General features: G+C 44.2%; 1 long non-coding RNA gene across 2 annotated transcripts; it reads left to right on the forward strand.

Annotated features, from left to right (window-relative positions):
- Positions 1-417: 417 nt before the first annotated feature.
- Positions 418-10,882, forward strand: LOC148003040 (uncharacterized). Of its 2 annotated transcripts, XR_015631284.1 has the most exons (4): positions 427-650; positions 1,481-2,477; positions 8,054-8,147; positions 9,632-10,882. It is a non-coding gene; the product is annotated as an uncharacterized LOC148003040 (long non-coding RNA). The 2 variants fall into 2 exon arrangements; XR_015631283.1 differs by lacking the exon at positions 8,054-8,147 and having other exon boundaries at positions 418-650.
- Positions 10,883-12,145: the final 1,263 nt, after the last annotated feature.

Consider the following 12,145-nt stretch of genomic DNA (forward strand, 5'->3'; position numbering starts at 1 on the left):
GGGGGGGTCTCTCCTACTCTGAAGAGGAGGGGGAATAGAGAAAGGGGGTGAAAGGGTAGGGCTGGGAGAAGAGGAGGAGAGGGGCTATGATCTTGTGATTGGGATATAAAGTCAATAAATGAATTAATGAAAAGTAGATGAAGAAGAAACATGGACTTTGGTTTCACATGGAATTTGTTCCTTATGGAGAGTACTGAAGTCTACTTGAGGAACTTGGAGACAAACTCTCAGATGAGACAGGCTTTGAGAGGTTGGATAGATGAGGGGAGCGAGTAGGTCTGAGGCAGATGGTTTCTGAGTGAAGCAGAAAAATGGGTAAGGCAAAGCAGGATAAGGATCTAACAGTAACCAAGTCTATGGCCCAATGAATTTGACCAATCGCTTCTCCTTAATTCCTTTAAAGGAAACATAATATTCCTTTTCAAAGAAGGCAAAGGAATGTCTGAAAACACTCGAGATGATGGTTTCCACTCTGCACACAGCCTAACAGCTTTTTCCTGTCATTATGCGGTCGTTTTGGGTGGAAAATATTTCTGTATTCCAATCCTAGGAAAAAGCCATAGAGCTGAGCAAAGAGAAAAATCCTTTGCGGGTCCTTTCAAGTCAGGAGTGGGCACAGTGCTTTTGACTGGAACCGAGAAGATCATGCGGTGAGTGAGAGCGCGGTGGCAGTTATGAGGAAGGGCCGCTCTGGTTATGGCACTGCCCTTCCCTGCCAAGCCACAGGGGACCGAGGAGTGGAAGGATTGTGTCTTTGCAGTACCCATGCATCTTTGTTCTGGGGGAGAGAAGTAATTTCAGACAGCTGGAGCTTGGCTCAGAGTGACAGTGGGGACTCTGGTTTAGACATAATGCGTGGCTTATTTGAATTGTTGGCTCCTTGTGCGCCTTATTCCTTGTGTCCTTTACCCAGACAACATCTAATCTTTCTGATGAAGATAATGTTACCCAGATACATCAAGTAACATACACCGTGTTACATAACAGCTCCGAGCCAGCTCTCTGTTAATCCAGGCATGCTTTTACGAGACCTGATCAAGCTGAGCTATCTTTAATTAGTATTTACCCGATGCCCATGGTGAGCTACATGTCTTCATTTCAGAGGCAACAGCTAGTAGTGCTTTCAACACCCCCCCCCCCAACTTGGTCTTATAGGGCCAAAGCCTCAGTTTCCCCACCTGTCAAGGGGAGATGCTAGTCATACCCATTACAGACGTCAGAAAGATTAAACAAGATAATTGTAGGGTTCAGCACAGCAGCCGGCACACTTAATTCTGAGGTTGGCTCTGATTTAATCTTTCTGGGCTGTTCTGTCAAAGCCAGCATCTTTAAATCTTAGGTTTGGCTGCTATAAACATGATAGGAAAGGTTGATTCTCTCTTTAGCACTGTCTTTCTAAATCCCTCTAAATCCCCGATTGACAGTTCTGGGGGGCCATGACTTATTTTCCACTTCTGACACTTTTGCCCCCCTCCTTCAGGTTTGTGGCAACTCCCTGTGGAGGGAATCCCATGTATTTTCACTACAGTCTCACCATCTTGTCAATGGTATGGCCTGTACTTCCTACATCCTTCCTGTGAGGACAAGGGGACAACTCTCGGATACTAGACACTAGCCAGGTTCAGGTTGGCTCCCAAGATCTGTGACTTGTGGTCATCTCTGACGTTGGAGGAAATAATTATTTTTGAAAATCGTGGGACCGTAAGGAGTATCAGCTGTGTGGGAAGCACAGCTCAGCATGAACTTGGCTGTGGGGAATTCTTAGCAGCACAATGGGCTCTTTGACTCCCCAAGCAGCTCTAAGTTAAGGGTCATCTGTGCAGCAAGGTTTCTGCCCATGCATGTTTGTCTGGAGTCCCTTTCTGTGCCTCATCACCTCCATGAGTGAATGTGATGCCTGCTATCGTGACTGGCCAATTAAAGGGCAAGTTCATAACTTCTTATTCATCCGTGATAGCAATAAACTCCAGAAGCAGACAGAAACTTCCCTCAAGGTATGGAAGAAAAATTTCAAAGCACTTTATCTGCATAAGGCAATTCCGGACATCAGAGTCTTCTTCCTGTGTTTCACAGAGCCTAAGACTCATCGGAACCAGTGTCTTTTGTGCTTTCTTTTGATTTGACGAATATGCTCTTTTTATTTTGGGCCAGTTTTGAAGTTCTATGACTTCTTTTGACATCTTCAGAAAATGAGCATGTGGATCCGAGAGAAGAAGGATGAAGAAAGAAAAAGGGAAGAGAGGGTCGGGAGATGGTTCTGTGGGCCAAGTGCTTGTCACACAAGCATGAGGACCTGAGTTCAGATCCCTGGTACCCAGATCAAAGCCAGTCACGTGTGTCTGTGAGCCCGGCACTGAGGAGCAGGCAGGTGGATCCCATCTAGCTAGCCGGTCTAGCGGGAGCGGCGGACTATGAAAACAAGGCAGAGAAGGAGACAATCTGATATCAGCCTCCAGCCTCCGCTTGTGCCCTCGTGGGTAAGCACACATGGACACCCCCACTCACCACACACCAAACAATAAAAGGAGAGAAATGAAAATGAAATTATTTGGGCATGTACACGATAGTACATTGCAACCGATTCTTGAGATAGTAATTGACTGACACAAGGAGACAGAGTGTTGGGCCTTTCTCTCCAGGTTTGTATCCAGAGAACATGTATTCCCCCACAAGTGAAGAGAATCCATCCGGTTTTCTCTCCTTTTCCCTAAGCTGGGAATTGTTAGGCCTAAATCAGTCACTCTGTACCTTTTCCGTATACCTTTGAGCTGAGTATCCTGAATCTTTTAATGCAAATGACTTGCTTGCATTTTCTGCACTTAATGTTAGTAAGGATGCATTTTCCTTACAAGCACCTTTCTTCACAAAGCAACAAGCTTTGACTTCCTAAAGGTACTTGAGTCTCCTAGAATCTGATTCATTTTTTTTAAAGTCTTAGTAATGCAATGAAACTATAAATTCTTAACAACTCCTATTAGTGTAAATACAGCTAAAGCTTTTGTTTCATCACATTGCTTTATTCTGAAAGTTTATTTATGATATTCGCTATAAAAAGGGCATTTTTCTCTATTTCCGTTCCTATTTTTGGTGATTAATTCATCGCTGTTTAATTGTGAGCAATCCCTTGGAGAAGTGTGGAGAGAGCTGGTGGCACTCTAATCTCAATTAGAGCAAATGTCTAAAGAGATGGACCAGGGTGGAAATCTTACCCAAATGTACTTCCTCCTCCATGTCCCCTCAGGGACAGGAAGCTTAGTGCAGTGCAACCTCACAAGGACAGTTGATAGTTTCCGTAGTCTAGCAACCACCTCCTCTTGAGAGGAATGGAAGCCATTTTCAGTCTTTCGCAAACAGTACCTATTTATGGAGAGGCTGCCTTTACTCTCATGGAGGCAGGGGATGAAGAACAGGAAAGAGGAATGAGGGTGTGGAGAACCTATTAGCTGCCAAACTCAGCTAGGCACTCTATCTATCTATCTATCTATCTATCTATCTATCTATCTATCTATCTATCTATCTAGATATTTATATGTTTATTTTATTCATGTGGGTACACTGTAGCTGTCTTCAGACACACCAGAAGAGGGCATCAGATCTCATTACAGATGGTCGTGAGCCACCATGTGGGTGCTGGGAATTGAACTCAGGACCTCTGGAAGAGCAGCCAGTGCTGTTAACCGCTGAGCCATCTCTCCAGCATGCTACGTACTTTACTTAACTTTGACAATACCTTTGTTCAGTTGGCTTCATGACTACAGGAAGAAGATCCCCGAGCACGAGATGAGTGTCTGACTCAAGGTAACAGGGTCACTGTGTGGCACGGTTGCACTTTGAGTTCCGCTCTTTGGGACAAATCATTGCAAAGGGACAGAAAACAAACCAAACAGCAACAGCAACAACAATGAAACAAAACAAAACTGAGAACCCTAGGAAATGGGATATATATTTGAATTAGTAAGTTGAAAAATATTATAGACCACTTTGTGGGGTGTGTGTGTGTGTGTGTGTGTGTGTGTGAGAGAGAGAGAGAGAGAGAGAGAGAGAGAGAGAGAGAGAGAGATCATTTTGCCTTCAGATTTGTTATTTTTCCATGTTGTTTAGTTTGATGTGGGGGTCTAATAAGATGCCAACGGTATCTTTTCTCTTAGCCGGATCTGTGACTTTCATTGCAGGCCTAGTCTAAAGGACTAATAAGACGCTGTTTTTCAGCATTTGTTTAATTATAATAAAAATAATACTATGTACAGGGGTGGCTTGCCAACATATGTTATGTACCCCATGTGTACAATGTCTAGAGTCCAGAGAAAACATTGGTCAGTCGGACCTGGAGTTCCAGATGATTGTGAGCTGCTGTGTGGGTGATGGGAATCAAAACCCAGGTCCTCTCCAGCCCCACGTGTATTTATTTTAGACTTAGGGATCAGTACGTGGCATTCCTCTAATTGAATTAGTATCAACCTTTTCACTGGGAGTTTTGAGGAAATAGTCTCACTGGTATAACTGTTGCTGTGAATTGTTGGAAGGTCACACACATCCAAGAATATTTAGACAGCACGAGTTGGCCTTGAAAGAAAAAGCAAAAATGAACCAAGTTGGGTGGGAAGGAAAGGTGTGGATCTTGGAAAAGTCAGGGGAAGGAAGCTGAATATGATCAGAACTCATTGTACAAAACTCTCAAAAGAAAAACTAAGAAGAATTTTCCTAGAGGAAGGCAAATAAGTAAGTCTTTGGTTTCATTCCCACTATGCTGATGGTTGATGTAGGTTTTGAGACAATATGGAAAATAGTTTACAGAATGCCAAGGCTACAGTTACAGGGACACTGTCAACCAAGGGTCCTGTGGTGGGCTGGTTAACTTATGTGTCAGGTTGGTTTGGCTTTAGGGAGCTCAGACATCTCATTATACCCACATTTTGGGTGTGTCTGTGGAAGAGTTTCTGTTGAGATGAACACCAAATGGGTAAAATTGGTTAAAGGGACTGCCCTTCCAAGTCAAAAAGCCTTGAACTACTGAAGCCCGGAGAGAAGGCAAGATGGGACTGGAAAGAGTTTATGTCTTAGAAATGGTATTGCTGTGTTGAAACACCATGACTAAAGCAACTTGAAGAGGAAAGGATTTATTTTGATTGTGCTTCTATATCACAGTTCATCATCAAAGGAAGTCAAGGCAGGAACTCAACCAGAGCCAAAGGCTGGAGGCAGAAGCTACTGCAGAGGCCATGGAGGGGTGTGGTTACTGGTGGGTTGGTCTTGGATTGCATAGCCTGCTTTCTTATAGACCTGGGACCACCCTCCCAGGGACAGCACCACTCATAATTGGCTGGGCTCTTCACTCCCATTCGCCAATTAAGAAAATGCCTTCCAGGTTTGCCTACAGCCAGGTGTTGTGGAAGCATTTTTCTCACTGGAGGCTCCTTCCTCTCTGATGATTCTAGTTTGTGTCAAGTTGACATAAACCTAGCCAGTATATTACACGAGCCAATTCTTTATCACAAATCTCTTTGTAAGTTTTATCTACATTCTATTTATATATCTCCCCATGTATATACGCATCTATCTGCCTGCTTGTTTATTTTCATATTTATTCGTATATTCACTTCATATGTTCATGATATTTTCATTGTTAGTGTCTACCTATCATCTGTATACCTATCCACTCCCTCTCTCTATACCTCTCTCTCTCTCTCTCTCTCTCTCTCTCTCTCTCTCTCTCTCTCTCCTTTTGGTTCTCTGGAGAACCCTGAATAGTGCAGTAAGAGATTAATATATAGCCAGCACTAAACCAATGCCCTGCATGCAATCTACTTAATGCAACCCTCTGATATCCTAAGATGCTATTTGCCTTCTGCCAATGAGGCTTACAGCACTTACGTAACTTTGCCAAGCACATATGGCTTTCACGAGAGATAGTCACATACCCCCAAATCACATGGCTTTGTGTAGGTCAACAAATTCATCACTTGAATTGATCTATTAAACGAGGACGGTAATGCCCCCCTGAAGGACTATTGGGTTTAAGTGATAGATATAAAGTACTTGGAACGGGATTGTATGTATGGTAAGGGACTCGGAAACACTAGATTTTATCACTTGGTTTCCTATTTGTGTTAACAGAACTCAGAGGTTGTACAGCTTGTGGGCTAGATTTGATTCCTCGAACTCGATATATCACTAGCAACTAAATTCGATCATTTGTTCATCTCCATTAAGCTCTAGTGATATTTCATGTTATCCAGGGGGAAAATGTGATTACCGTGACATTTAAGATTCTGCACAACCCAGGGGAGAGGGAGAAGGCAAACTTTTTCAAGCAAGCGGAAATCCTGGTTAACTGTCATCAGCCAACTCTGGTCGCCACACTCTAGAGAGCAAGGCAGCTGCAAAGGTCAGAGAAGCTGCGTTGTTTCCCAAAAGGTGTTTGCTATTTACTTTTTCTCAAGCATGTTTCTTCTGCTCTGATAACCATTGTCATCTTCCATTACAATAAAAGCTGTCAGAGGGATTTCGCAGGCATATGGCATTAATTTAGTTATCCCCTCTGTGGTCATAAAAGGGTTTGCAAAAATGAAAACAAATCTCTACTCAGCTGCTCATCAGCCTCTATTATTGGGTGGTGATCACGCACCGCGTAGCCAGGGGTCAGGGTTCCGTTTGGAAAGCGATGGGATGAACGTACTCCTCTTAGGGGACCAGCTCCTCTGTGTTCATTCACCATTTCCTCTCCAAGCTTTGGGAACCAGGTCGGAGGATTACACAGAATTCCATGGAAACTATAAAAGTGTCAGCCACACTTGCTTTTCATTGCAACGTTATCTGGAATTACGACTGCGCTTCATAGTTGCCTGGCCACGGCCATGGGTGCTTCAACAATCCATCGGGGCCGCCAGGCCAAGTCTGACTGATCTCATAGGCATAAAGGAAGGCGGAGACACTTGCCAATGCACCACAGCCTGTAAAATTTCCTTGCACGCTTGCTGCTTGCCCGTTGGTCCTCCATACCTGGAAGAAAAGGACAAGGGGCTCCAGAGGTGCCTCAGCTGTAACTTGCCTGCATGTAAGTGTGAGGACATGAGTTCAAATCCTTAGCACCCATGTGAAAAGCTTGGTGTGGTGTGCACGCACACAGAACTTGAGTTGTGGGGGAGGAGGTAGGTGGGTTCCATGGTTCATTGCCCAGCCAGTCTATCCAACTGGTGAGTGTTGGTTTAGTGAGAGACAGTCTCAAAAGATAAGGTTGAAGGTGGTCAAGGATGATACCTGACATGAACCTTTGGCTTCCACATGCGTGCATACTGCACACATGTAAATGCATATATGAACATGCACATACGTACACACATGCACACACATACACACACTTATACACATACACACAAATATGAGCGTGTACACACATGGGTTATTATTCTATTACTCAGTGTACACAGCAAGGGTTCTCCTGAGAAATAAAACCAGTTCTGTATGTCTATCTACAAAGACAGAAATAGACATAGACATGGGATCTAGAGCTACAAATAATTATATACTAGGTAGCAAGCTAAAAATGTACAAAGCTAGATGATTGATGATAGACAGACAAACAGACACAGAGAGATAGACATAGGTGATGGCTCAGATGATTTTGCAGGTTAGGTATTCCCACACTATGCTATCTACAAGCCAGAGTGTAATTCAGTCCAAATTAGCAGTCCTGAGAATCAAGAAGCCAATGGTGAGACTCTGAGGATGAGGACAAGCCTGAGAACCTTGGCTAGGATGGCCCTGGGGTGAGGCTTCACCTGAGGCTGAGGTCTGAAGAAGCCCACTCCTGATGTCTAAGAACTGAAGGTAAGTATTCCAGCTCAAAAAGACAAGAAATTCTCCCTTCTCCCGCACTGACCCTAGGCACTGAGCGTATAGAACGATGCCCACCACGTCGGTGAATGTGAACATCCTTTATTCAGTCTGGCGATTCAAATGCTAACATTCTAAAACCACCTTCACAGACATCCTGAAATATGTTTTTTTTTTTGTTTTTTTTTTTTTAACACCAGTTTTCTGTTTCTCAATGCAGGAAAAGAGACACTTAAAATGGCACCCAGCTGAACGTCCTTCCCTGCCTTTTCCGTATTTTTAGGATTGTGCCTAAGCCTCTCCAAAGTGTCAAGGTCAGCTGAGGTGTGAACTGGGGAGCCTTCTTTAAGCTTCTCTCAAGCCATTATCCCTGTCTGCATTCCACTGCCCGCCAGAAAGCTATGTTCTGGTTCTCCTAACCCACACAACACCACACCCTCTCACCACTCTGCCATTACTCCAGAGCATTATGGAGCCTCCCACTGTTCTGCGTGGCTGGCTCATGTTTACAAACGTGTTCCTTCTCTGTCTTAGATGGGATCTCCACCAGCAATCTTTTCTGATTCCTTCTTCCTGTTTAGATGGCTCTACTGCATTCACCTACTACAGCGTCTCCCTCTGCTGGGTCCACCAACTTGTCTGCCTCTCGTGCCATAAGCTCTCCTTATGATGAGTAATAGGCACATCTCATCCACAGGCAGCACCAGTATCCCTAGACAATGTGCAGTAATTATGCACCAAGGACTGATTGGGTGGATGACTGATTTATACGTATGTTCTCAGCCAATGTCTTCTGGCTGACAAGTCAGAAATCACTGGATTATTACTTACCCTGTCCGTTCTCCATCTGCACGTCAGTTCCAGCCTGGATCATCGCCTTGCCTTGGAATGAGGCAGAGCCCCTGGGCTTTCTTGTTGAGTGCCTTTGGGAAACATCCATAGAAGAAAGGACAGGAAGGAAAAGAAAGAGAGTAGGCTCAGGGTATCTCTCTGTCTGTCGACCCCTATATCATCTTCTGATTGCAGTTGAACCTTTGTACAACTACAAGTCTCCCAGGAAGCCTTCTCCTCTACGTCCAGTTTTCAGTGACTTCAGTGACTTACGTATCCATATCCTCTTGTTCTCCAAGCAGACATGGCTTCTATCTCCTTCTATTAATAGTTTAGGAAGGCACATCACCATAACTTGTTCTCTGAACCATCATCGACCTACCTATGAGTCGTATCTTCGTCCAGACCATCTGTGGTGGATTCTATTTCCTACTAGGGTTTTGGTGCGTGTAAAATTATGATTCCCAAGTTCTCCGGGATGTCTTCTGTCAACTTTAGTATTTGAAAGTCAATCTCAAGAGAGTCCCCAGATTGCTGCTGTATTATTCATAGACGAGAGTCTCCAGAGGGCTTGTGATAAAATATCCACTCCTGGCTAAGGTTCTGCATTTGTATTATGAGCAGCTCTCCTTAGAGCTCAGGGATTGCAGTCTATCACGGTCAGGTGGCATCTCCACATCTTTGTAATTCATGGATGGATAATCTCCCTCCATGCTTTGAAATGACTTCTCAGTGATTTCAACATTGTCCTTCATTTGATTTATCACTGGACTGGCCTGGTGGTTCACTGGCAGCGGTAACATCCCCATTCATATGATGTAACTGTCTTGGAATCAGACATTGGAATGCAAATAGCAGATTTCTCTTTAAAGATGTACTTTTATTATTTTTAATAAAGCTCTCTCTCTCTCTCTCTCTCTCTCTCTCTCTCTCTCTCTCTCTCTGTGTGATGTCTACATGAGTGCAGGTGCCTACAGAGGCCAGAAGATGACATCAGATCCCTGGAACTGGAGTCTGTGCCTCACAGTGCATGTGTGGAGGTCAGAGAAGGACAGCTCGCAGGACTTGGCTCTCTCCTTCTACCATGTGGGTCCCCAGGATGGAACTCAGGGTTTCAGATTTGGTTGTCAAGGACAGTGAGCCTCCCATTCTTCTCGTGTGCACCACTGCTTCTCTTCAGTATCCTGTGGTCTCAGAACTCAGTCTATAAAATAGTGAGTGAAAGTTATGTTCTCAAAGAGGAATATAGAAATGGACCAAATTGTACTTGGCTACGTCTGGGATTAGCCAGGACTAGGAGGCCGAGCCATCTTCGGATCTGACACACTGTGATGGAGAAACCCTAATGCAGCGATGCTATGACGTAGGGCCAACCCAAGCCAGGGAAATTATATGTGCACAACTAGAATGCAGGTACAATGGGAAATACCGGAACTAATTAAGAAGTATTGTTCTGACCAAACTGACAAAGGACCTACATTCTGAATGAAATGCTTAGAACTCAAAATCAAAAGAACAAACAACCCCATGAGCATAATGTGCAGAAGAAGTCATTCTATAGACAGTGTGTGAAGATGGGAGGTGAGCGGATACAACGTTGCTCAACAGCTTCAGACACGAGGGTAAGCCTATACCGCAGGAGCCACCAGTGGACCTATGGGAACAGCTGAGCTAAAAACTACTGACGATGCCAAGCCCTAAGAAGGGCACAGGGCAACTGGAACTTGGGTACACCACCAGTGGAGATGGAAAGTGTCGTAGACATTCTATAAAACAACTTAGAGGCTTCTGGAAAAGCTAGGTGGGCAGAGTCACTCACAGTCTCTGGGTGTTCAGAATACGGTTCACTGAAAAGCGGCCGAGACTTGGCAGATGTGTCTATGGTGCAGGCCCTGAGGAGGTGAAACTATGCTGCCTGGTCACAGCCTGAGGCGTAGGCGTGGGAGAGGGTGGTGGAGGCAAGGTCAGAGACGATGAAGATTTAGAGGGAGCGAGATGAAGCGAGGACGACCTGACTGGCCATCGCTAGCTGTGAAGGTAAAGGAGAGGGGACATCGGCCAAGTTCTACATCCACGGGGAACGAAAGCCTGCCAATAACCTCAACAGATTCCCTCCAAAAGCCCTCCGTAAGGAGCGCAGCCCCGCTGATACTTTGGATCTAGCCCAGTGCTGCTTTCTGACCCGAATTACCGGAGGATAATAAAGCTGTGCTGTCTATGTTTGTGATAATTTGAAATGACAGAAATAGGAAATGATACAACTTATGATCCAGTAATCCTTTGGCTATTTCTCCTAGAGATACAAACATTTTATGCTCATACAAAAAAAAAAAAAAAACCCAATAGACATGTTTACAAAAATATCTTTCCACAATTACAAAAACATCCTGGAAACAAGCTAACGACTTTCAGTAGGGAAGTAATGAATCAAACTATAATGTACTCACACGCTAGGACAAAATACTGATAAACATGGTGGCTGGAGGCGTCTCCTCACATTCCTAGACATTGCGTGGTACAGACGGGGAGTGGGGTGGGGCATGGCTCTTTAGATGCCAACACTTGTCTTTCTCCAGCACGGTGATGGTCCAATGTATCTGTGTGCATGTTAAAAAATTCACAGGGATATACGTTTCTGTCAGAAGCCCACCTTTCTGGGTGGGAATTTAAAATAAGAAACTCACATGGTTACAAACCTAAGAACAAGACAGCTAAGCAACTCCCATCACGGATGCTTTTTGGGAATTTCCGGACCCAGGGAAGGAACCATCAACACAGTTGTGGAAGAAGCAGCCATTTCTCTCTCTCTGTATTTTCAGTGCTCTCCCAGGTACTAGTCAGAGCTCCTGAGGGAATTCTGGAGACTTACTACGAGTTTTCTTCTCCCTGGAAAATGAGAAGTTGGCGTAGAGAGTACTATGTCCTTTCTAGCAGGAAACTCGGACTCATCATCTTATGAGTACAGAGTTCCCTCCTGGTTTGACCTGCCTGGAACCGGAAACTTCACTCTGCAATGAACAATTAATCACTCAAGTGTGAGCAGGGAAAAAACATGTCATTTATATGAAACTCAGTTTTTCACGTATGAAGTAGAATTCTTGCCTTCTCTCACCAGGGCATCAGGACATTTAATTTTTATTTGTAAAGTCCTACACAAACGTGAGATGGAGGTGTTATGTGAATGTGAGAATTGGACATAGGGGCAGTCTTAAATTTGGAACAAAAGGGAGAACATGATCAAAGAAAAGAATGTAATGGGAGAGAGATGCACACATACATATATATCTATACACAAACATATACTATGCAAGGTCTATGCAGCCTATTTTCTTCAGGTTCTACTCCTATTACATTCTTTTGCCATTTAAATAAGTAATTCACGAACCTAACTAGGGAACCAGCTTTTCACTGCTGTGTGGTTATTAAACAAGAACCTAGAGCTGACACTAAAGAAAATGCACAGACTATCTCTCGGGATGAT

Source organism: Rattus norvegicus, chromosome 10, assembly GCF_021556685.1.
Source record: "Rattus norvegicus strain SHRSP/BbbUtx chromosome 10, alternate assembly SHRSP_T2T, whole genome shotgun sequence".
Lineage (NCBI taxonomy): Eukaryota > Metazoa > Chordata > Mammalia > Rodentia > Muridae > Rattus > Rattus norvegicus.